General features: G+C 42.0%; 1 protein-coding gene across 1 annotated transcript in view; it reads left to right on the top strand.

The window, feature by feature from the left end:
• Positions 1-24,025, top strand: part of sav (scaffold protein salvador) — a 1,023,444-nt gene that overhangs the window by 603,415 nt on the left and 396,004 nt on the right. The window contains exons 10-12 of the mRNA XM_071685935.1: positions 9,524-9,598; positions 18,032-18,185; positions 18,460-18,571. The gene's annotated coding sequence lies outside the window, so the exon portion shown is untranslated. The remainder of the gene's footprint in view (positions 1-9,523; positions 9,599-18,031; positions 18,186-18,459; positions 18,572-24,025) is intronic.

The raw sequence follows: 24,025 nt of genomic DNA, 5'->3' as shown, positions 1-24,025 counted from the left end.
TTCGTAAAAGACTCTGGCATTGAGGACCAACGATTCTTCTTTTCCGAAACTGGATAGAAATGGAGGACCTGAACAAAAAGAGAGTCTGTTTTGAGCCAATTTCTCGTGTTCCGCCGTAATTGGTTGCCATCTCTGGCCATCTCTCCAACCCTTGTGGGCTACTCTAAAGCGGATACACCCGCCCCTGCGGTAGCGGTCCTCCGGACGAATCGGATTAGCTAATTGGATAAAGTCTTGGAGGATAACGTCTTCGGGGAGAGGCTTTCTTCTGCAGCTGCTCCTCCAGCTCAAACTTTATCATTGTCTTAGTGTGTGGCCTTGTTATATAGTGTGGTCTGCCACCACGACGTTGCAGTGTGTGGCCTTATGTGTGGTCTGCCACCACGACGTTGCAGTGTGTGGCCTTGTTATGTGTGGTCTGCCACCACAGTGTTGCAGTGTGTGGTCTTGTTATGTGGTGTTATGTTGCAGCATAGGCAGTCATTGTTGCAGTCTGTAATTGGCCCTGTGTCATCGTGTTTTTTTTTGTTTTTATCTTAACTTTGCCTTCCTTCTTTTCATTTTTGTCGCTGTACACGTTCCATAAGTCTTTCCTCAGTCCTTTCTCAGTTCTTTTCTGTCTAAGAATTCAGGAAATACCTTCATGCACACACACACATGAGCCTTGTCGACCGCATGACTTCCCCTACCTGGTCAACACAGTCATCCCAACAATATATATTCAACGGAAAACCATAACCAGAATTTGACATCTCCTGGAGCGCCTCCCACCCCGTGCCCGAGTCTCCACCGTAAAACAACTGTAAAGGCCCTTGAAAAAAAAAAAAAAAAGTGTTATTGAAGGATTACAGGATCCGACACCTTTTTGAAAATTCATTTTTAAATCAGCTGTGGAGGATCTCCACTGTCGACTTTGTCCATGAACAGACACAAGGTCGGAATGATACCTGTGTCCTCCATGCACTTCACCCTCACCGACGACTCAACAAAGGGCATAGTTCTGTCTTCCTTGAGATGTCCCACTGTGGTAGACAGAGAGTTACAAACCTCTGTATCAATTCCCGTTGAGGTGATAGTGGTGCATATCGTATGGGAGCGTAAGAGGTATACCCTGGTCTACCCTAGGGAGAATATCATATCCTCGAGCAGAGGTATACGTCGACCACTGTCCCATGGTACCACTTCCTCCCTCCCCTTTCACCTTCCTCCTCTCTCGTCTCCATCCTCATTACTCCACCTCCCCCTTCCTCCACTTCCTGATTCGTTTCCCCTCTTTCTTCTTCCTCTTCCCGTCCTTCTTATGCCCTCCTTATCTGTCCTTCTCTATACCCCCTCTTTTTTTTTCCTTTCCTTTCCTAATGCAAGGCTTCAGAATCCCATGCGTAACCCTGAAAGTCAAACACTTTCTAATAATTTTTTTCATCGTTAATATTTGTCAGTTGCCTAACCACACAAATATCCACCTTTCTTTTTCTCTCTACCGTATCTCTTGATATTGTTAAAAGCATTTTGATAGATTGATCCATTAATAAAAGCTTCTGTACTAAGACAATAGATGAAGTGTAATTGGCTCATCTTCACTTCATGCCAAGGGATCTGCTAGATATGAGTTATTTGACTCATTTTGCTCATCGAGTCATTGAGACGCACGACCAGCGCCCCAGTGGACGTTGATTACTGCCTTTTAATTGCAGATATTTTCCCTGCATTTTTTTCACAGTGATGAGAACTGAATTACATTGATTTTATTACTACAAATAATTCACGATTAGCTTGAAGGCTGTCAGTTGTCGGTGCCCAGACGATTTATTGGTGGGGAGTTCTCGGAGCAGAAATTCAGTAACGCCTTACCTGTGATATTCCAGCTGGGTAAGGTGATGTGTTCCCTTTATCTCCTACCTGCAGAGAGTATCGCATACGTAATCATCTCTGGTCATTATAACAGGATCTCGTTAAAGAGTGGTATTCATGGCTAATAACTACCAGAATGTTATGTGTCATGCATGATCTACATCATTGTATTCCTTGCAAAAGTAAATGTACCAGATTCGTTTACATGTTGTTAGCTAGAATCTGAGTCATGTTGTGAGGCTGTATGCATGTCGCTTATTTAAGCCTTATTGCAATCTGGGTTGTAACTGATATCATGAACCGAGAATTCTCAGACTTTTCAGTTCTTGTTGATACCAAAAGAATATATGAAAATTGTTGGATTACAGGTCGTGTGGGAGTGAGATATTATTATAAGTCGGTTGTTTTTGTGCCAGTGATATTGATGACTCGGTACAAAGGGTACTCGTACCTCGAAATGGGTACGGTCCAGTACGAAGTCAGACGTGGAATACGATAACTCTTCGTCGTCGTGAGTGTTCTCCAAATCTGGAACATATTCTCCTGGAAGAGAATTCATCGGGTTATGTTTAACTCAAGGGCAATGTGTATTCATCAGCTGGAGAAGCCCCATCAGTGAAGAGAGCAGATGACGAGTCTGAAACACCTCCACCTGCCGCCCGGTACTCGACGTACAGATAGAGACAGACCACTTCCGAGTGTGCTGCCACCCCTGTGTACAGCCCTAGCAATTCCCTCGACAACCAGGGTAGTCCATCATCATCAGAGAGACTGAAGACGTTCCCGCTGCCTTCCATATTATATACGGCCCACCGGAGCTTTACCTCGCCCTAGACTTATGGGTGGGTGAGACCCTCAGACATCCGCCAATCCACTCACGTCTCGTATCAGGATTTAAGGTTCCCGAGGGCGTTACCCCGAGCCTATCATACGCCTGTGGCAACCGTGCTCGAGGCATCACAACAGTGTGTGTCTATCAACACTTGTGTGAAAGTCTATCGCTGGTAGGGAAGCCCGAGCCTCTGGTCTTCCTGAGGGAACCACAGAGGTGTAGACATTTTACAGGATTTGTTACAAGACGGTGGCAAACACATGGAGAATCATGAGGGGGGGGAAATGGGCTACTAGATCTCAGATTAAGGACGTCAAGCTCTATGGAGCAGACTTATCACACTTTTAGACGTGTGTGACGTTGGTGTCCACGATGTAACATGTATTTTTCTGAGTATGGTATCCCGGGTTGAGTAATCACGGGGTGTATATATCAAAGCCTTTCCTGTTTCCCATATAGGACGAGGGTAGATATCTCCTCCTTGGATTACTTTCTGGACAGATGCAGGACAAGATAAAAAGGGATGCCATCATGACATATTCCCTTGATTAGACGCAGAGCTGGCTGATGACATCTGGCTTCGGAAACCGACCTAAGAGGAAACTTTTCTTTCTAGAAGTAATGAGGGTACGTGTTAACTAAACCTAGTTACCTACGCCAAGTTACGGCCACAGGGTTTTTGTTCTGTATGTCAAATGGACCTCTATTTTCTAGTATTTTTCTCTATATGTTTATGTTTCTCAGTAGTGCAGCGCGATAAAGTACGGTATAGATAAGTTCAGTGATGGTTCAAGGACTGACCATGTCATACCTTATCATACTTCCTGTTGACGTCAGCAGGTAGTCTGTGAGCCAAAGGATGAGGACCAGACGTGAGTAAACCCTTGGGTCGGGTCCACTGGTATTACGCAGGAAACATGTACTCCTCTTGGTGGAAATACGTCGACCTGAGTCCTCAGGAGAATCAGTCACCCTCCAGTAGAGACATTCCTCTAGAGACTGTCTTTATAAAGTCTGATCGGACTGTTTCCTGTGGATATAACCTACAAGAGAGAATGCCCAGTCTGCATAAGACTAATTTCCTGAGATAGTCAAAGACTGTTTTTGGAGGGTAGATTCTAAGGAAGACTGTGTTGTATAGACGTCATTCGTAGTACATAGAGATCACATGTTTCCATGTTTAGACTCCTGGCCTGGCGATCATCGGCTGACAAGCAGCTCACCTGTGTGCCGCCACCTCTACAAGGCGGAAAAAGCTAAGAGGAAAAAGAAAAGGAAATCATATATGTAAGAAAACATTGGCACATCATTTTGGGTACTATTAGCTAGGTGGAGGCTGGAGTGCCCGCCCAGACCGTTGCTTGAAGATCCATCACCTCCAAGACTTAGAATTTCTCTGGCTTTCGGCGCTGTAATTATAACCTAGTTACGGGGGAGGCCGGAGCAACGAGCCCTCGCTCATTACGTCTAATAACGTTAAACTTGAAGAACTTACTCTGCTGTTCGGCTAACTTGTTTAACTGTTGGTGGGCTACGTCTCTGACACGGAAGACCCGCTAGCATCCTCTGTAAACTCCCTGAGATTAAGTAGCGAGGCATCGCGAGGATGCTCGTGGAAGGCTGGCGAAGTTATAACAAGTTAAAGCTCTTCTAAGTATGGCAAGTCAACCGTCCATGCTCAGGATGTATGAAAAAAAGGAGGAGAAAAGCGGCTGTTTCAGACCGGATTGTTGCTATATCGACACTACCTGAACTGCAACGCTGTTTCATAGGATCAGGAAACTTGCAACAGTTCAAGTTGCTTAGGTATTCAATAGTTCTTGTTCCTCACGACATAAAAAGTTTTGCTTTAGGTCAATGATAAAATCAAGACATAGTTTTTTGTGAAATGTAAGAGAACTAACGAAAGAAGTTTGTTATGAAGGGACATCATCAGTGATGTCTCGATCTTGAGTGCCAGAAAATGATGTTTATTGTAGCTTTGTTTAGTGAAGTAGAGGGCACACCCAGGTGATCCACCCCATCACTCCCTCCTACACCCACTCTCTCACTCTCTCTCTCCTTTAATACCCTCCTTCTTTCACTTCCTCCTTCGTTCCCATCTTCCTTCCCCCTTCCTCTCCTCCCACCTGCGCCCACTCTTTACCTGTTTCCTCCAGAAATGAGTTGAGACACGAGCTGACATCAAGCATCACCGGAGTTGGTGAAGGAATGAACATATTGTGTTAAAGATAATCAAATACATATCTTTATTAAAGTCCGCTTTTGTTCTATAATAATAATGATGATAATGATGATAATGATAATAATAATAATAATAATAATAATGATAATGATAGTAATAATGATAATAATAATGATAATAATGATAATAATAATAATAATAATGATAATAATGATAGTAATAGTAATGATAATGATGATAATAATGATAATAATGATAATGATGAAAATGATAATACACAGTGTATGGCATATGTAATTTATCTGGCACTGAAGCCTAATAAGAAGATAGTAATGGGCTTTTCTCCACAGATATGATGAAGTGGTAGCACGCAGCGCTCATAAGTATGGTTTAAGATATAATGTTACTTTACTAGTTGTCTAAATTGGGATGTAGGCTATGTTATGTAGATCTTTCAGGGAGGAAAATTTCACAATACCTCCCATTAGGCTCATGTTACCAGATTACTGTAAGATGGATGTAGATGTTATCTTAATTTCTTTTTTACTTTGTAACCACTGGATCTTTGAACCTTGAAATTTTTGCCAGTATATATATATATATATATATATATATATATATATATATATATATATATATATATATATATATATATATTTTTGGTCGAGGTGGTGTGCAAAGTGAGAGGGTTAGGGAAAATGATTTGGTAAACAGAGAAGAGGTAGTGAAAGCTTTGCGGAAGATGAAAGCCGGCAAGGCAGCAGGTTTGGATGGTATTGCAGTGGAATTTATTAAGAAAGGGGGTGACTGTATTGTTGACTGGTTGGTAAGGTTATTTAATGTATGTATGACTCATGGTGAGGTGCCTGAGGATTGGCGGAATGCGTGCATAGTGCCATTGTACAAAGGCAAAGGGGATAAGAGTGAGTGCTCAAATTACAGAGGTATAAGTTTGTTGAGTATTCCTGGTAAATTATATGGGAGGGTATTGATTGAGAGGGTGAAGGCATGTACAGAGCATCAGATTGGGAAAGAGCAGTGCGGTTTCATAAGTGGTAGAGGATGTGTGGATCAGGTGTTTGCTTTGAAGAATGTATGTGAGAAATACTTAGAAAAGCAAATGGATTTGTATGTAGCATTTATGGATCTGGAGAAGGCATATGATAGAGTTGATAGAGATGCTCTGTGGAAGGTATTAAGAATATATGGTGTGGGAGGCAAGTTGTTAGAAGCAGTGAAAAGTTTTTATCGAGGATGTAAGGCATGTGTACGTGTAGGAAGAGAGGAAAGTGATTGGTTCTCAGTGAATGTAGGTTTGCGGCAGGGGTGTGTGATGTCTCCATGGTTGTTTAATTTGTTTATGGATGGGGTTGTAAGGGAGGTAAATGCAAGAGTCCTGGAAAGAGGGGCAAGTATGAAGTCTGTTGGGGATGAGAGAGCTTGGGAAGTGAGTCAGTTGTTGTTCGCTGATGATACAGCGCTGGTGGCTGATTCATGTGAGAAACTGCAGAAGCTGGTGACTGAGTTTGGTAAAGTGTGTGGAAGAAGAAAGTTGAGAGTAAATGTGAATAAGAGCAAGGTTATTAGGTACAGTAGGGGTGAGGGTCAAGTCATTTGGGAGGTGAGTTTGAATGGAGAAAAACTGGAGGAAGTGAAGTGTTTTAGATATCTGGGAGTGGATCTGTCAGCGGATGGAACCATGGAAGCGGAAGTGGATCATAGGGTGGGGGAGGGGGCGAAAATTTTGGGAGCCTTGAAAAATGTGTGGAAGTCGAGAACATTATCTCGGAAAGCAAAAATGGGTATGTTTGAGGGAATAGTGGTTCCAACAATGTTGTATGGTTGCGAGGCGTGGGCTATGGATAGAGATGTGCGCAGGAGGATGGATGTGCTGGAAATGAGATGTTTGAGGACAATGTGTGGTGTGAGGTGGTTTGATCGAGTAAGTAACGTAAGGGTAAGAGAGATGTGTGGAAATAAAAAGAGCGTGGTTGAGAGAGCAGAGGAGGGTGTTTTGAAATGGTTTGGGCACATGGAGAGAATGAGTGAGGAGAGATTGACCAAGAGGATATATGTGTCGGAGGTGGAGGGAACGAGGAGAAGAGGGAGACCAAATTGGAGGTGGAAAGATGGAGTGAAAAAGATTTTGTGTGATCGGGGCCTGAACATGCAGGAGGGTGAAAGGAGGGCAAGAAATAGAGTGAATTGGAGTCATGTGGTATACAGGGGTTGACGTGCTGTCAGTGGATTGAAGCAAGGCATGTGAAGCGTCTGGGGTAAACCATGGAAAGCTGTGTAGGTATGTATATTTGCGTGTGTGGACGTGTGTATGTACATGTGTATGGGGGGGGGGGGGGTTGGGCCATTTCTTTCGTCTGTTTCCTTGCGCTACCTCGCAAACGCGGGAGACAGCGACAAAGTATAAAAAAAAAAAAAAAAAAAAAAAAAAAAAATATATATATATATATATATATATATATATATATATATATATATATATATATATATATATATATATATATATATATATATATATGTGTGTGTGTGTGTGTGTGTGTGTGTGTGTGTGTGTGTGTGTGTGTGTGTGTGTGTAAGAAAATGAACAGTAAAGAGGAAGGAGGAATAAAAAAATATACTCAGGAATTCCTTCCTCATGTGAAACACAAACAAGAATAACAGGAGAGACTCGGCTTACCGGGCAGAGAGGATGAGAGAAGCAACACGCAAGAGAGCCATCATAACCGAGGAAGAAACCTTTAAGGTTGTGGGTCATGAACCAATGGAGAGCAGTGTGTCCAGGTGATACCAGAAGATGAAGCATACAAGTGCAGTAGAATATTGAGAAGAATAGATGAATAAGGAACAGTACAGATCAAGGATAAACATAAGGAAACAGAAAGATATTGGCAGGTCGGTGTGTGTGTGTGTGTGTGTGTGTGTGTGTGTGTGTGAGGTGGACATTCTCCAGAGAGTAACTATATGTCATCAAGCATTAGAATTTCTTCATGTAACTCTTTTCACTGATCACTACAGTTATCTCAGAACGAAGGGGGAGAAAGAATGAAAGAAGGAAAGAGAGAGTCAGAGAGAAAGAGCATGGAAATTGCAAAACGTCACCATATATCAACAGGATTAGCTGCGAGATCCCTCATGAATATAGATCAGCGCAAATATATATTGTTATCGTGCCCACCATGAAAGTTAGGGGGGAAAAAAGGGGGGGATATTTCTACCAGCAGGAGAGCGTGTCCATAAATCAGGAGGAGAAACTGGAGAGAAATTGGGGACTTATCTTGAGATGTATAACTTGAGTTCTCTCCTCCTGCTTATGGTTTGACTTCTCGGGTTGACGATGGAGGGAGGGAGGCAGAGGGGCGGGTCATGCTGATCCTGTCCTCGTCATAACCTCAGCTACCCTTCCCGACTTTCCTCTTGACCTCGACAACTGTGGCCTCCCTCAGACACCCCTGAAAGGGTGATGGAGGGACCTCAACCCCTTCACAGTAATATCACCCACCAGGCAGCTTCTCTCCCTCCTCCCCCCCGACATGTGACCCGCTACGTGTAAGCTTCTGCAGAGCAGCTGCAATATTGCCGGCAACTTGTGCTCATAACGAGCCCAGTAACCTTACCAGTATTGCTGTGAGTGGCAATAATCCCAGTCACCATACCGTACGACACGTTGATGAAGGTCACCCGCTTAACTTAAGCCGTGGCAGTACTTCACATTTATTTGACAAATTTAGTTTTATTTTCACTTGAGGAGGGGGAGGTAATGAACTCGGTAAGCTTAAAGCTTACCCTGCCCACGGTGTGAACTAGGAATATCGAGGTAAGATGCACAAAAAAAGAGAAAATTGTTGTTCATTTGTTACTTCACGTGTCTTTGTACCATACGAGAATATGAGATATACTACCGTATGTTCTGGTGCTGCAGTCCACCTCAAGGGGTGGAATCCAAGCCACGGTAATTCGCTCGTCTTGGTATTGTATTTAGACCTACATATAATTTTATTTCAGTAAACCAGTTTTAAGAGTTCCGGCAAGTCAAGTCATTAGCCAAAATATTGCATGACCTGTAGCATACTTATGGCGTCGTGATAAGATCATGGGATCGAACTGAAAATAGCTTTTGGAACTCTTACATGACCAGTTCGCAGATGATGGTCGTGTCTCTAATTACACCAGACAAGTGAAGACACTTGTTCAGCAATATCTGCGATGGGTTATTTCTGGCATCCCACACAGGGCAAGTGATTGTCCCACAAGGCTGAGGAAAAGTTTATCCGTAAGAGATCTGCCACAAGTTCTCCTACACTCCAGGATTTCTCATTTACCAGGCACCAGGAGATCACTCATTTACCAGGCACCAGGAGATCACTCATTTACCAGGCACCAGGAGATCACTCATTTACCAGGCACCAGGAGATCACTCATTTACCAGGCACCAGGAGATCACTCATTTACCAGGCACCAGGAGATCACTCATTTACCAGGGACTAGCACACCACTTGGTTATCAGGGACTAGGAGACTACTCAGTTACTTGTACTATTGTATCTGTAATACCTCAACTCTGTATTTTTAGGTTAATGGCTGCTTATATCCAATAAATTGTTATTGATTTATCTATTTATTTATCTATTTATTTTCTAGGGACCAGGATACGACGGTCGTCAAGGCTTGAGGCGCTGCTCCCATCCTTGCCTTCATCATACAATAACATCAAAGGTTAGATCCTGTTTTAGATCTTTTACCGTTTAACACATTCGTTTGGGGCAAAAGTACATAAACTGTAAGAAAAGTTAGTGTGACTGATTATAGAAAACGTGTTGCCTTTAATTTGCTTAAATTTCGGGGCTCATTTTGAGTGTGCTTCTGAATCATTTATTAAATTAGACAGTTAAATTTGATCTTAAATAAGATGGAGAATATACTTAAAAACGACAATGGGAAGTTGGGGATTTAGAAAAGATCATTTACAAACTTGGGGGTAAGTTGGAGGTTAAGAGAGGTCTATTTACAAACTTCTGCAGACTCATGAGAAGTCTGGGGTCTTGGTCTCAGACGCTTCTTCCTCCGCTATATATCCATTCTTGATGGAGTTAGGAAGGAGACGCCGGATGGTGAATCCAACCTACTTTTGCCGACATTTTAGTTGATGTGGTACTTGATCAAAAGGAAATTTTCTGAGTGTATCCCTGTTTAGATAGTCATCCAAATTCATTTAAATAAACTCTGACATATGCTTCCAAAAAAAAGCAGTACTTTAGAAGACAAAAATCTGGGTCATGTGCTGATAATGGAACTGATTCACGACCCGAACGGTAGAGAGCCAGTAAGATCACACCAAGTGTCAGTTCCTCAGACGTAATTGAGAGTCATCTAATATGCAACAGTAGAGACAATGAAGGCAATTCGGTGCGTCTAGTCTCCATGCCCCGTCCTGCTTATCCTAATGAAATGCCGGTGGCAATTAGAGATTCAAACCCGTCTAGACTAGGGTACGTCCTCTGTGGACGGAGCCCATAAACTCTAATGACAGGGAAGTTGCGAATAGACAGTGAAATCTGGTATGACGTCTGGTGGAGTCGACTCGTGTGTGGAGAACGGAGCCCCGAGTGAAGAACACCTGCGGCATCTGCTGAACCAACGAGACAGCGAGGAGGCAAATGTTTACGACCTGAATCATTCTAACAGTGGATGACGCAACAGTCTCGATTCGTGAGCTTCGGAGGGTGACTGACCCCCGTCAGGACCTCGAGTACGTCATAGAACTACGAAGGTACAGAGTTCATCTGTGGGCTCCTGCCAACAATTACCTCCAGGTGTACAGACAGAGGAATGTGGTGAGGATGCCGAGCAGGCGACTCATCCGTGTCCCGAGGACAGAGGAAAGTCACGGGAAGATAACGATGTCATCATCGCAGATGATTTTATGACCGATCCCGCACATCAGTAATGGCTGAGGACAATCGTGAATAGTAGACAGAACGTTTTGGCTCACTTAGGAGTGGGAGGAAGCCGGCCACCGTTGGAGTACATATCCACGGGGAACCAACGAGAGCGTGAAGTGTTGTTTATGACTAGAATGATTCGTTAAGTCAGAAGCTGAGGTTGAGCAGACAGAATCTGACTCATCAAGGTAACGGTTCAATTTCTCTACACCGACGAGGGATAACAGATACTCGGTACCAGCACCACTAACTGTTCTGGACTTTGTGGGAGTACATTGAAAGATGCTGGACGACACAGTGAAGAATTTAATCTTTATTATCAGAATTGAATATTACAGAAGCAAATATGTCTCAAGCCATCTTAACCCATTACGGTTCTTAAGTTGTCAAAACTTCAGAACGGAAGAAATAAGAAAATATTCACCGTATTGCGTGAGAGTTTGCTTCACTTCCTTTAAATCAGCTTCGCTTCGTTGTGTCAGACGTACCCACACGACACGCCTCGCATACAACACTCGTCTTGTTATTTCAGTCACCCACAGCGCAATGCCACCATCTGTAATGATGATAGAGATATATTTGTGACCTCGACTGCGTACTGATCAGCTTCTAAGTACATCTTATAGGAGACAGGATTGCCCAGTCGCTTTCACCTGCCCAAAAAGTGTTGTCTGAAAAGGAGTCATTCATGTTTCGAAGCGGATATCCCTTCACGCGCTCGACTCATTGCCGAGGATCGAACCAAACTTCTCCAAACATGAGCCAATCTTGGAGAACAGTCGTGTAATTCCCTCACGTAATAGTTGCATTTCAGACTTCAGTCTTGCTTGGCGCGAGCACAGCCTAAGATTTGAGGCGCACATAAAAGTATTTCATAGTTGGAAAATAAGTTTCCATCCCGTTAACATGTTGGCACAAAAGTTTATATAACGGTTTTAGCAACAGCGCCTGGACGTGAATACCATTTAAGCTTTGATTCTCCAGAAATCGCCAGTAAAACTCTTGGCTGCCTTCAGCGCCGCCATGCTTCAACGCCGCCAAACATTTCACCCAAGTTGGATTTCTCAGCAAAGTTTATTTTTCTTGTTTATTAGTTGCTGTCAGCCTGTTTCCCAGAGCTGCATTTTATTTCGCTTCATAATTTTATATGTAAGATTTCTTGGATGCCAAAATTGTTCTGGATTTTAAGTAGAATTTATTCTGTCTTTAAGTAGACTTTACACTTAGGCTATTTTAGACTTTGTGATTCTCTGGGATCAGTGTCTCGGCCGTGGCTGTAGTCATGGAAGTCGTGTTGGTGCTCTTTGTCCTCTCCCACGTGTCTCCACCATGGCCTCTCATAGCAGCAGCACCCACCATGGCCCCCTTGGTTTTGGTTATTAAGACGCTGATGATGATTATCCATCTCGATTTTTTTTATATAATGGTCTTGCGTGTGTGTGTGTGTGTGTGTGTGTGTGTGTGTGTGTGTTTGATCATGGTATCCCTTCTACGCTGCCACTCCTCAGATTCCACATTCCACATATCTCTCATTCTACACATTTACGTTTCCAGTTCCACATCACGCCGTTCCAACGTTCATATGCCTCCGTTTCCCTCTCTCCACACCACTCGCTACTACACTCCCATGCCTCTCTTCCCCATGGCCGTGTTTCCCTCTCCTCATTCGTGTTCCTCCCCTTCCACGCCTCGCTCGCTGCTTGCCTAACTAGACATATGGTGTGTTGTGATAACTGTGAAATACTGCTAGTGTCATATGTTTGTATTTGTCCATCCTGACGAACGCTCTCGCCTCCAGAGGGAGTGGTGATTGAGGGATGCTGTGGGGTACAAGGAAAATCATATATATATATATATATATATATATATATATATATATATATATATATATATATATAAAGAGAGAGGACAGGGATGAATGAAGATTAAAAAGGAGACAAACAACTGATAAACAGCTAGTCTTCCTGGCTTTTACTGAGAATATATACTTGGCTTCGTTTTAATTGGATCATTCGACACGATGTTGTTGTTGCCTGACTCAGGTTGGACTATATATATACTCATGGGAGTTTGCTCCTCCTGTTGATGACAAACAGACAATATATATTATGCCTCACCGCCATAATTACTCTCGCACTGCAACATTATGTCTACCTGAATGGCGCAAAGTCAGTGAATTCAGAGATAACTCCCACAGTCTTTTGCAAGGCGACCATAACCATTTCATCCATAATGTTTTGCACCACATACGATATAAGTGACCGAATTCCTTGATCTTTTGTGAACTGAAATCTCTTCTGCGCCGCCGTCAAGAGGAGAGGTTCGAGTGCACAGTAAATCTGAAAGTTTTTGCCAAAGTAGTGGACACGTGAGCAAATTGACTAAAGATGAAGCAGATTTGAGTAACACACACACACACACACACACACACACACACACACACACACACACACACACACACACCCCCAAAACCCTCATGAACCAACCCACCCATGTATACACACCCAAAAAAGAATCCCCTTCCCTGACGCACACTCTCTCGGACTATTTGTCAAATGTATTTGTCCTGGGTCCTGACTCGCTACTCCTGTGTTCCCCCGACTTAGCAAACTATAGTAATAGTAGTCCGTCGGGGTTTTTTTCTACTCCATCCTGATTGTTTGGTTCCTTCCTCCGCCCAGTGTCTCCGTGTTTGTCTGTGTCTCCTCTGATATGGACTTGTGGGACTGTGTTTCACTGTCCTGTGTCCGTTTATATATACTGTAGGTTAGGAATAGCTGAGACTATGTCTGTCGTCCTGGAGATAGCCCCATCATAGGCCGCCACGTCTCCTGTTTTCCATCCTTCCCAGTTAGTCCCATGAAGCCTTTTGTTACTGACCTCCTCCCTGCTGAGTGTGTCCCACAGTCACTGTCCTCACCTTCTTGCTCTCTCTCTCTACACTTTGCGCCCTCCGGTCTTTCTTTACTCTCTCATTCTGCTTCGCCCCCTCGTCTTCCTTTCAGTCTGCCGTTCTGATTTATTTTCTCGTTTGCCTTCCCTTTCTTGACCCTGATTGCCATCTTAACCTTTCTCTCCAGTTGAATGTGTCCTCCACAGTGTCTGCCTCCTTCCTTCACAGCTTCATTGGCACCGTTTTCTGCAGGTTTTTTCTTCCCTACCCAAACAGGCCTCGTACTGTACTTTCCCCATACTGTATTCCCTCCTCCCATACTACACTAGCATGCTCCTTCCTTCACTGCTGGCTGTGCTCTTTTAAACATTACAAAAAGAGATTGTTTTTGCTTCTTTCTTGGCACCGAGTTTATTGCCTATTATTCTCTTTCTCATCCACTCCTCCATGAGACAACTGTTCAGTCCTCTTTTACTTTCAAGTCTCCTTTCAAGGTTGTTCATAATTGCTGATATTCAGAGACGAACATCGCCTTTGTTTTATAAAATCCTGGATGGGATTCCTAAGTTTTGCTCACGTTAGTGTTGTTGTGGTTAACATGACTCGAAGACTTTCAGTGTCCGCCCTTGACTTGACGCTTTGACTAATGATACCTGAATGTATATCCCGAGGAGAATCGAATACCTCTGTTCTTTTGTTTGATTTATTATAAGCAGAATTTCTTGGTCACTGTCAGTTGTTTATGTGTATCCCCTGAATACTCTAATTTTATGTCATTTCCGGTCTGTTGCAAGATATCACAGTTTAGGTAGATGACGATGGGGATTTTGACATCAAAATAAAAGTACCAAAATCATGAGGAATATTGTGTTTAAGTGAAGGGATCTGTTGGTTGTGAGGACTGTTGTATATCTACTGAAACATTTCGTGTGTATTGCTTGGAATCTGATTCTTGGTCGATAGTTTGTCTGAGTTGTGTTCGCCTGCTCAGCTCCTTCTTACTTTACATATTCCATTGTGTTGTATATACCGTACAACTGTGCATTATCAACGTCCAGGAAGCAAGCTTGTCTGTTGTATGCCCTACCTAAACATGTTCGCTCTTTCATCCGTGTGTTTTATCTCAACGAGTCCACGTCTGATTCATATCACTTACGTGGGGGGGAAATGTGCTGTTTTGTATATAGAAGTGTGATCACAAGCATCACTGATTGAAAAACTGTGTACATGAATTGCTCTATGCAAGTACATGCGTGTCCAGTACTGCATGCAGAGATGTGTTTAAACAAATAATAACATGTCTTTTCATCCTGTTATTGAAGATGATGTGCCTCACAGACTTCTGTTTTCTCTTCATACTGTAGTGTTTAAACGTTTGATAAAGATAAGAAAGGTAGTTAACCAGTTGCCTGTAAGTGTATATTCGTAGAAGTTATATATTTTCATCATTATTCAACTTGATAAGCAAAGCTTAAATTTCACTATGACTCTCAAATTAGTTGCTTCTTTTCAGCCATCCAGAACATAGTCAAGCCTGTATCTAGACTACTTCATATACTCAAGCATGGATATCTCAGTGCTCACTAGTTTCTTTGTATTTCAAAAGCTTCAGTTGTGACAAAACTAGTTTAAGTATTCATATATAGATTTCTCTATTGGGAAAAGGTATAATGTGTTTTTGTTAGATGTGTTCCGTGATTACCTCCAGTCAACCTTTAGAAAGGTTTTATAACTGCAAGACACCAAATAACTATCTACTTCAGATGTGTAAACCAAGATCTTAGTCGGTATTCTCATCAGCAGAAGCCATGAACAGTTTCAGCAGTTATCCCAGTAATAGGAAAAACTTACGAATTACACGAAAGAAAACGTTACATTTGTGAAGAGTAACTATTGTAGAATGTGAAATGTTAACATTCTTTTAGTGTAACAGCTTAAAGGAACGAACGGGACTATCTAATCGTTTTAGAACATTAAGACCCTTAGATTTTGTTTCACCCATGAAACTTAATCATAAAGTAAGAGACTTAGAATGTAATGGATGTCATGTATAGGAAGAATCTATCCCAGGTCGTAATTTTTCCAATCACTGTTCGTAGGCCTGACACAGAAAAAGAAGTGGTGTAATACAGGCAGTCAGAATTATTTCATCAAACTACATAATCACCTCACAAAGCAAGACATATAACAAAAGAAAAGTCAAAGGAGATTTCTTAGTCCCTATAAAACTGCATGTACCGTTAACAAGGGTAAGATGATACTTTCCATTTTTAATAGTTCATTTTCTGTTATAATCAACGTGAAAATTAATCGAAAAATATAAAAAAAAAAAAATCTCCAGTTGAAGACATCTTTAAATGTCTGTACTTTGTTTTGAGTACTTAAAGCTGTTAAAAATCGTTTTTTTTTTTTTTTTTTTTTTTTTTTTTCCAGTCGCTATCGCAAGGCCAACACAAGCTAACCTCAGAAACAGTGAGGACGTGTGTCTGGATCATGCGTCTCTGTGATGATCCACTGTTGTCATCTCACAGTCCTTGCGGGGTAGCAGCCAGGAAGCACCATCAAGTTATTCTTCTCAGAGTTTTGCCTCGCAATTCCTCATGTGAAAAGAATAGCCTTGTTCGTCGATGATGAGCAGACATATTACTGGACATGTGTCATAAATCTAGGTAAACGGTGTTTAATTTCTTAGGTATTAAGTATTCCTGAGACTTTAAACAGAAGAATTACCTCAGGTCGTACAATTGATGCCGTACCTACGCAATAAACATAGAACCTCTGCTACTACCAGTCGTGGACAGAGGACAGAAAGATCTTCATACCTTCTGTGGCTCACGTACTGCTACAACTGGACTGCCGAGCAAATACTTCCACTTTGATAAACCCTTCTCTCAATGTCGGACGTGTATCATATGTTGTGATGGAGTGAACAGAGCTTGTAGTCTTGCTGAGAAATTAATGTATCCTTTCGTAAGTGTCGAAGCTTTTGCTGCCTTCTAGCACACTGGACATAAGATCTCTCTCTCTCTCTCTCTCTCTCTCTCTCTCTCTCTCTCTCTCTCTCTCTCTCTCTCTCTCTCTCTCAAAGATTCACACCATAGATGGCAACACTGACATCGCAGTAATCCTGCACAGTTGCCCGGTGCATTATCGAAACCGCCTCGTTTAGGCTCTAAGGGTATTGGATTATCATATATGATGTATGAATCGACGGTTTTCGTTACTTTATGAGGGTTTGTATTGTTTATTACTTAATTGGTAAAGTTTCATAATTGAATTTTGTACCTGTTGGTAATTTTCTATGATCTGTATATTGTAACTGTGAAAATTACCTAATTGCCTTACCTCATTCGACCCACCACTGAACTGTGAATGAACAGATACAGCGTTTCTGTTATGTCTTCTTCTAGACTGATGGAAGTCTAACGAAATGCATCTTTTTACTCGCTCATCAACCAATCTGCTGTCCGAAATTATAAGAAAAAAGAATCGAAAATTTCGAGTTGTTTCATCGTGTGAATGATTCATTGTGTCGAGACTGCTTCACATCTCACCTGAACATATAACGGAGGTGAAGTGGGAATCAGCCTAGAGTTGTATGACTCAGTTCGCAACGGTATCGTGCTCAGGTAAATTGGCTTGTTGTATTTATCTTTTTTTCTTTCTCTGTGTTTATGTAATCGAGGATCATAGGATTTACGATTTTGTACAGAGTGTTTAACTTCATGCACGATGTATGACTCCGTCATGAATCCAGAGGGGTCCCATAGGCTTGCCATTAAAGTATTAGTTGAGCTCTTCCAGTTGTGTGAAAAGTGGCGGCTTAACAGAAATGGATTACAGAAACTGTGGGTTATCAGTCATCAAGCAAATTCTAATTGTTGCAGTTGTCGAGAGTCCCGTGACTACACAGTGACACATAAGGGGTATGTGAAGCTTTAGTTTCAGTACTCATGTTTCACGATTCATTTAAACCGAATTATTGAATGCTCTTATTGTCCTGAAGAAACTGCAGTGGTGGTAGAAACTGTCCATGTTGGTGGGAAACTTGCATCATTTGAACAGTTTAGGGCTGACTTCTGAGGAGAAAACTGAAATTTTGAAATTCATTTCAGACGTCAATGTTTCGAGTGAGTGACTTGGGTGTTAACTTTACAATAGCAAGTACCATGACTGACATCGTTTGACATGACGGCAAATGTTTCATGACTCAAGAGAGTTACTAATTACTTGAATAATCTTCTTTTCTTCCCACTGCAAGATCGTGTAAAACATGGTGTAGTAAAGTATCCTAAATTGATTTTCTTCTTTCAGAATGAAAGTGATCGTTGAGAGAGGAAGTGGAATGACGAAGCGGATCCAGCCAAACGTATACATGCGCTATTCGTTGCGAACAAAATTTTTGGATTCATTGGCAGAACTTTCGAATCTGTCTAGGGAAATCATCCTTACTCTTTCCAATGCATTGGTACGTATCCATCTTGAATTTCGTGTCCACATGATTCCAAGACTGATACAGAAATCCTAAAAAAAGACTACTAAACAATTTGTGTATCTTAGAATGGATAATGAGACATTATCAAATTCGAAACACTTGACAGAAGTTGTAGCAGCACTTAACTATCCTCCGTAATCGAACAAGTAGTGACCTCGCTTTCACATACGCACACACATACACACACTCATCCTCATGACACATTCTAGCAGGCATTATATCTAAGCAGCGTGCATTGTTTTTACAGAACTGGTCAGTGGGAGTTGTGAATGCCATGTGTAATGCCAGGGAGCAGCAGCAGCAGCTAGGAAGAGAGTGCAGTTATGAGGATCTGACGGAAGAGTTTCTACCTTAACGCAGTAAGTTCAGTCTTGCAGTGATAATGTTTGTAGTCCAGGAATGGGTGGTTGTAGTTGTATGATCCACGTTGTTGCTTATTAGTTGAGAGTTGTGTGAAAATCGTGGTCTTTACCGTTTGGTGGAATAGTGCAAAATGGAACGTTTTCGCACACTGGTTAGCGAGGAGCGACATCCGGCTCTACCAATGTTTTTGTTACGTAGCATAAGTAATAGAGTTTCGTTCTGCCGTTAGAGAATACCTCGTTACGTCTATGTAATTCATCCGTTGAGAAACTCGTCGCTGTACCAGACCTACTGTTCATTAGATGTCATACCTGGCACAGGTTCTTTTAGGAAAAACTCAAGAATGAGGGAAACAATTCGACCAGTTTTCCAGCCTTCAACTTTATACCATCAAAGCACAACTCCTCCACCAAACTCACGACTTGCTGTACTGTAGTGTTGCAAGCTTGGCTTTCCCACGTGGAGAAGCGAGTGGGTGAAAGGACTATTTTTTTTTTTTTTTTTTTCATATTTTCTCGACGCCAGTAACCAGTCGGTATCTTAAGTTGTTTGTATTAACTAACGGGATTCTTCTTTCATGGTTTTCCTTAAAGTTTATTAACGCTAACTTCAGTTACTACACTTTGGTTCGTGTCACAAACGTGTAAATGGAGGTAATGAACGGTTTGAAGTTTCCATATTTCATTCATTATTATTAAATGTAGAACTGATCCTGCTTCCCATGATTGTCACCAGTGCCTCCTAGCCTTCAGCACTTCCTACACTTTGAGAAATAAAGCAAAATATTAAATGCGGAAATTTCCGAAATAAATGGCCCTTCCATCTCCCTCCCTTATCTAACTTCCCTGCCACTCGGTTCACAAACCAGACCAGTCATCCGTCACACTGGAGCCCGGTAACCGCCACAACTGCAGCTGGGAGGGGGGAAGATGTGCTGTCCTCCTGTCATGAATTCTCATTCACAAGTTTACCAGCTGTCGGCTGGACGTAGACCAGTCAGCTGCCAGCCATATTCCAGCTGCCACACTGTCTCTTCATCGTGACAAAGTTTTAGTCAAGTGGTGACGGAAAAGATTTTTCCTTGCTTTATAAAGCTACTCGCGAACAAAAGGAAACATTCCAAGCAGCAAGTGAGGAAGAAAGCACTGACTTTGATCATGACCTGGTGGCTCGTGCAATTCTCTAAACCATAACAGCTCGAGACCATCTCTTGTACACCGTCGATATAACGAGGTGATGTACTCGTGTGTGTGTAGAAATATCGCATCGCGCTACCGACTTCACAACTTAAGACATAAATGCTGGTGTTTACAGTGGTAAGGGACACAGCTGTTAAGATTTGCTTTTATATTTAGGATATTAACCAGGTACAGCAACACCTGCTACAGCCACACTTCCCTGCTGGCACCAACATTTATCATGACAGATGTTAGCGTACAGGGAATATGCTCTAGAATTCACCATCACTATTAACAGGGCAACTGTAGTTTCATCAGTAACATATGGATTGCATCTCTTGCCTTCCTCAGTATTCACCGTACACAAGTTCGTTAAAGAATTCAGTTCAACAGATCGAAATTCCCGCTGAGTTATCACTTCAAAACAATTCTTCCTCCGAAGTAATGTTCCCATCTTCCCTATAAAGAATTTAATGATCCATCAGTCTTCCCCTCCCATACATCAGCTGCACATACCATACTTTCTCTTGACAAGCGTCAGCCAAAACTCCAGTTTAGTACTTGTTTGGGGAAGTGCAAGAACCATGTAATGACCTCGAAAGATGGTAGAAGTTTGTGCCAAAGACTCGACAGACGGACCTCAGAATCCACCTGGTTAGGAAGATGAAGTTGTCCTATCAGACACCAATGTGTCATTGACTGCGCGACCTCAGACCTGGTATAGTGTGACCAGATCACGCCGCGCCGGTACACAGGCCACTATAACATCAGCCTTGGAGGTGACAAATGACAGTTTGGCGTGTCGGGCACTTCCTGCCGGTGGCTCTCAGTGGAGGAGCGTCAAGTCTCAGACGCAGACATGTAAGACGTATTTCGTACTCGGTGCGTTTTAACATGTATGGTTCAGGTTCTGGTTTAATGAACCAGCTGCTTACAGTCACGAAATCAAACATACGCACAAACTATTACATAGTGTCAATGACTCCATTGTGAGAATATCTGGATTCACTTTGAATATACACGTGATAAGGTGCACTGGAATTAATTCCGTATTAAACTTAAGTCGAATCATTATGACGAGGAACTATGCGTGCCTAGCAATGCCAGTTTTACTTTAGAATAAAATCTCCAGAAATTCAAAGCTTCAGGAAAAGTTTTGAATTATGACTGGAACTTTCTTCCCGTCCACCACCTCCTCCTCCTCCTTTCTGTAGCTTGAGTGTTCACAAACTTCACATGTCATGAGGGAGACGATCAGATTCGATGACAACAATTACGGAATTAATGCGGGGCTGTGTTTTTCAGAGGAGGAATAGCTAGGTCGCTCCTCTTAGCTCATGCAGTTAGAAAGTATTTAGGTTGGTACTGTATAGACATCTAGGATTTACGTCTTTTAAGAAGTTGGATATTTAGAACTGGTTAGTGAAGTGATAGTTATAATCTCTTAACTCGATTTGGTAGCTCTCGAATGTGCAGCTTATCTACGTCGGCTCCATCAAGCAGATGACTCTTAAGGAAATATTGATCATTAAACTGATTAAAGAATTAGTCTCGTACATAAATGTCAGATATAAACATTACTTTCCAAACTATAAAGAACCAGTTCCAGCAGCTCGACCCGTAAGCCATCTGAGAGAGAGATGACCCTATGTTGCCGAGAAAGTTGAAGCGGCATTTAGCGAACAGTTAGTCCAGGTCTTATGGTCAGATGAGGTAAATACCGCACTTGGGGAGCGTGAGGGCCAATAACTGGAAGTCCCGTAAGCAGGTGATGTGTTATGTGGATCAGACGACATGGGAAAACAAATCTTCATTGAGGGAGATGTTCTGTATAACCCAAACTCTCTCTCTCAATTGCTTTCACGCACATTTTCTTCCCACGTTCTTTTCCAATTCGTGGTGTTTCTGCGAACTAAAAGGAGATATGTTTATACTTACCGCGTCATCATTGCCTCGTTTTACTGACAGTCCTTTCGTATGAAGACAGTGGACTGACAGCTTAGCTTTCTATTCATATAATCGGACAGAAACCACAGGTTTCGTTTACTACGCTAGACAGCTGTTGGCTAGATTTTGGCTAGCTATTGGCCAGCTGTTGGCCTACTATAGGCCAACAGCTGGTCAACAGTGGGCAAGCAAGTGGCCAACTGCTGGCCACAGCGGGAGGCTGTAGTATAGAGATACTGGCCAATGGGGCTGCGTTCTAAAGCCTATCCTTGACCCGTTCCCTGTTGTAGGTCACGAGATGACTTGCGTCGGTCATTTGGTACAGTTGGAGTGGGGAGTCGTCGCTGGTCGGGTAGTGGGTCATGCAGGTCGTATGTTGTGGCGGGGCAGGTCGCTTGATGGTTGGTGGAATCGTGTGGTACACATAGATGCGCTTCGTGTGTGTACGAGCGTTATACGTAGAGAAACCACAACTAATGGTGTGTTCAACGCTCTGGGCGGAAAGAGGCTTTCACCAGCGATTCTCAGGTCAGGTTCCGACCATCATCCTCACGATGACACACACACACACACACACATCAACTCCTGCCACCACAAGGTTAACACTGGATGAACATATATATATATATATATATATATATATATATATATATATATATGTGTGTGTGTGTATGGAATTGAGAATATTTTGATAGCTATAATTTGTCAGACTGTAAGTGAATAATGGTTTATGTTGATCGTTCTGTGCCATGGTTAAACGATGAAGATAGAACGGTCATAAACACAAACATAGGTTCATGGTTTGAGGTATTTGTCTACACAGTTGTAATGATTATTGTTTACACAAGCGAAGATGGGTAATCCAGTCCTCACTCCGTATCACTATTGCCATCTTTACACAACGGTAGACAAATAGTTCTCGTTTTCTCTTCAAATATATGCTGTACAGTCATTGGATTGTAGACCTAAAGATTTCAGTCCTAAGCTCCTAAACGAATCTGGAAGATAGATTAGCATGTTACAAAATTAATGTTGTCCCTCAGTATATGCAGTCGAATTATCTCAAAAGAATAAGACATGAGTGCAGATCTATATGGGAATGTTGTTGTTATAGGTCAGAATTGTAACGAGTTGCAAAACGGCAGGTATAAAACAAATGAAGGTAGAGAAAATGTGAAAATCCCTAGAGACGAGACCAGAAAACCGCAGAGCAATTGGGAAAAGTATAAGAACACTGAAAGCAACATATGAGGAAGAGAAATCATTGAAATTGCTAGAGGTAAGTCACCCGTGAACCAGTCACCTGGTACTATCATACAACAGTACAGAACCAGGAAGAGGACGCAGGAAATCGCATTAAATAGAAAATTATGGAAAACCTCCAAGGAATAGTAAAGGACCAGTTTTGGTTCATCGATTGACTTGTCAGCCACAGTACATGACCAGAAACGGAGAAAATAAGACAATCAATGACCAACAGTAGAGCGGAGGGAGTAGCACGTATGATACATAATAAACAAGGGGTAAAAAAGATATAAGCGAAGAACATCAAACATCAACGGAAAATCGTAAGAGAGAACTACAAAAGTGAAGAATGAGAAAAATTCTGAGTAGATGTGACAAAAGCCATGTGGTAGACGCTACTGAAGACGCGCGCACACAGGTAATTGTGCGTTTGAGGTGGAGCCATGACTAAGATACATTGCCTATCTTTTTCCGCCTTCAGAATGGAGAAGAATAGAAACTGATTCAGTACCTGAGGAACTTCAGTAATCAGGTCTCTATCCCTGAATATACATCTTTCTCTAAGTAATATTCATAATTAGTGATATTGACAGTAATGTAAATTGTAATAATGTTTTCTTTGAGCACAACAAAACGCTGAAAGTATGAGGGGAGAATTCAAGCAGGAATAAGCAGAGATGTTATGTATAAAAGGCTGGCAAATAATACAAGTATATGATTTAATGATATAGCTGATGGGACATGGTTAAAAGCAAGGTTGATATACATAACTTGGGTCTTGATGTAATTGATGGTAACATGGTTAACAATGGGTCAGTTCTAGTATGCAGATAATTCAAAGAATATAACCTGCAAATTGTCGATGTGGCTTAGAAGGCTCAAATGATTTAAGTTATGGACTTGAAGCGAAATATTTATCGTCCATTCTTAAACTTATCTATAGTTCTGCTTTCAACCACTGTAGTTAAATTGTTCCGTATGTTAACAATCCTGTTGAAGGAAAAGTACTTCGCCTCATTCGAGCACCCTGTGAAGCGGCTTGGGAATGCGTCACGCTCAGAAACGTTAACCACTACACCA

The sequence above is a fragment of the Panulirus ornatus genome, chromosome 41, assembly GCF_036320965.1.
Source record: "Panulirus ornatus isolate Po-2019 chromosome 41, ASM3632096v1, whole genome shotgun sequence".
Taxonomy (NCBI): domain Eukaryota; kingdom Metazoa; phylum Arthropoda; class Malacostraca; order Decapoda; family Palinuridae; genus Panulirus; species Panulirus ornatus.
Note: the sequence above shows the minus strand (reverse complement) of the source record. Positions and strands in the feature narration are given on the sequence as shown.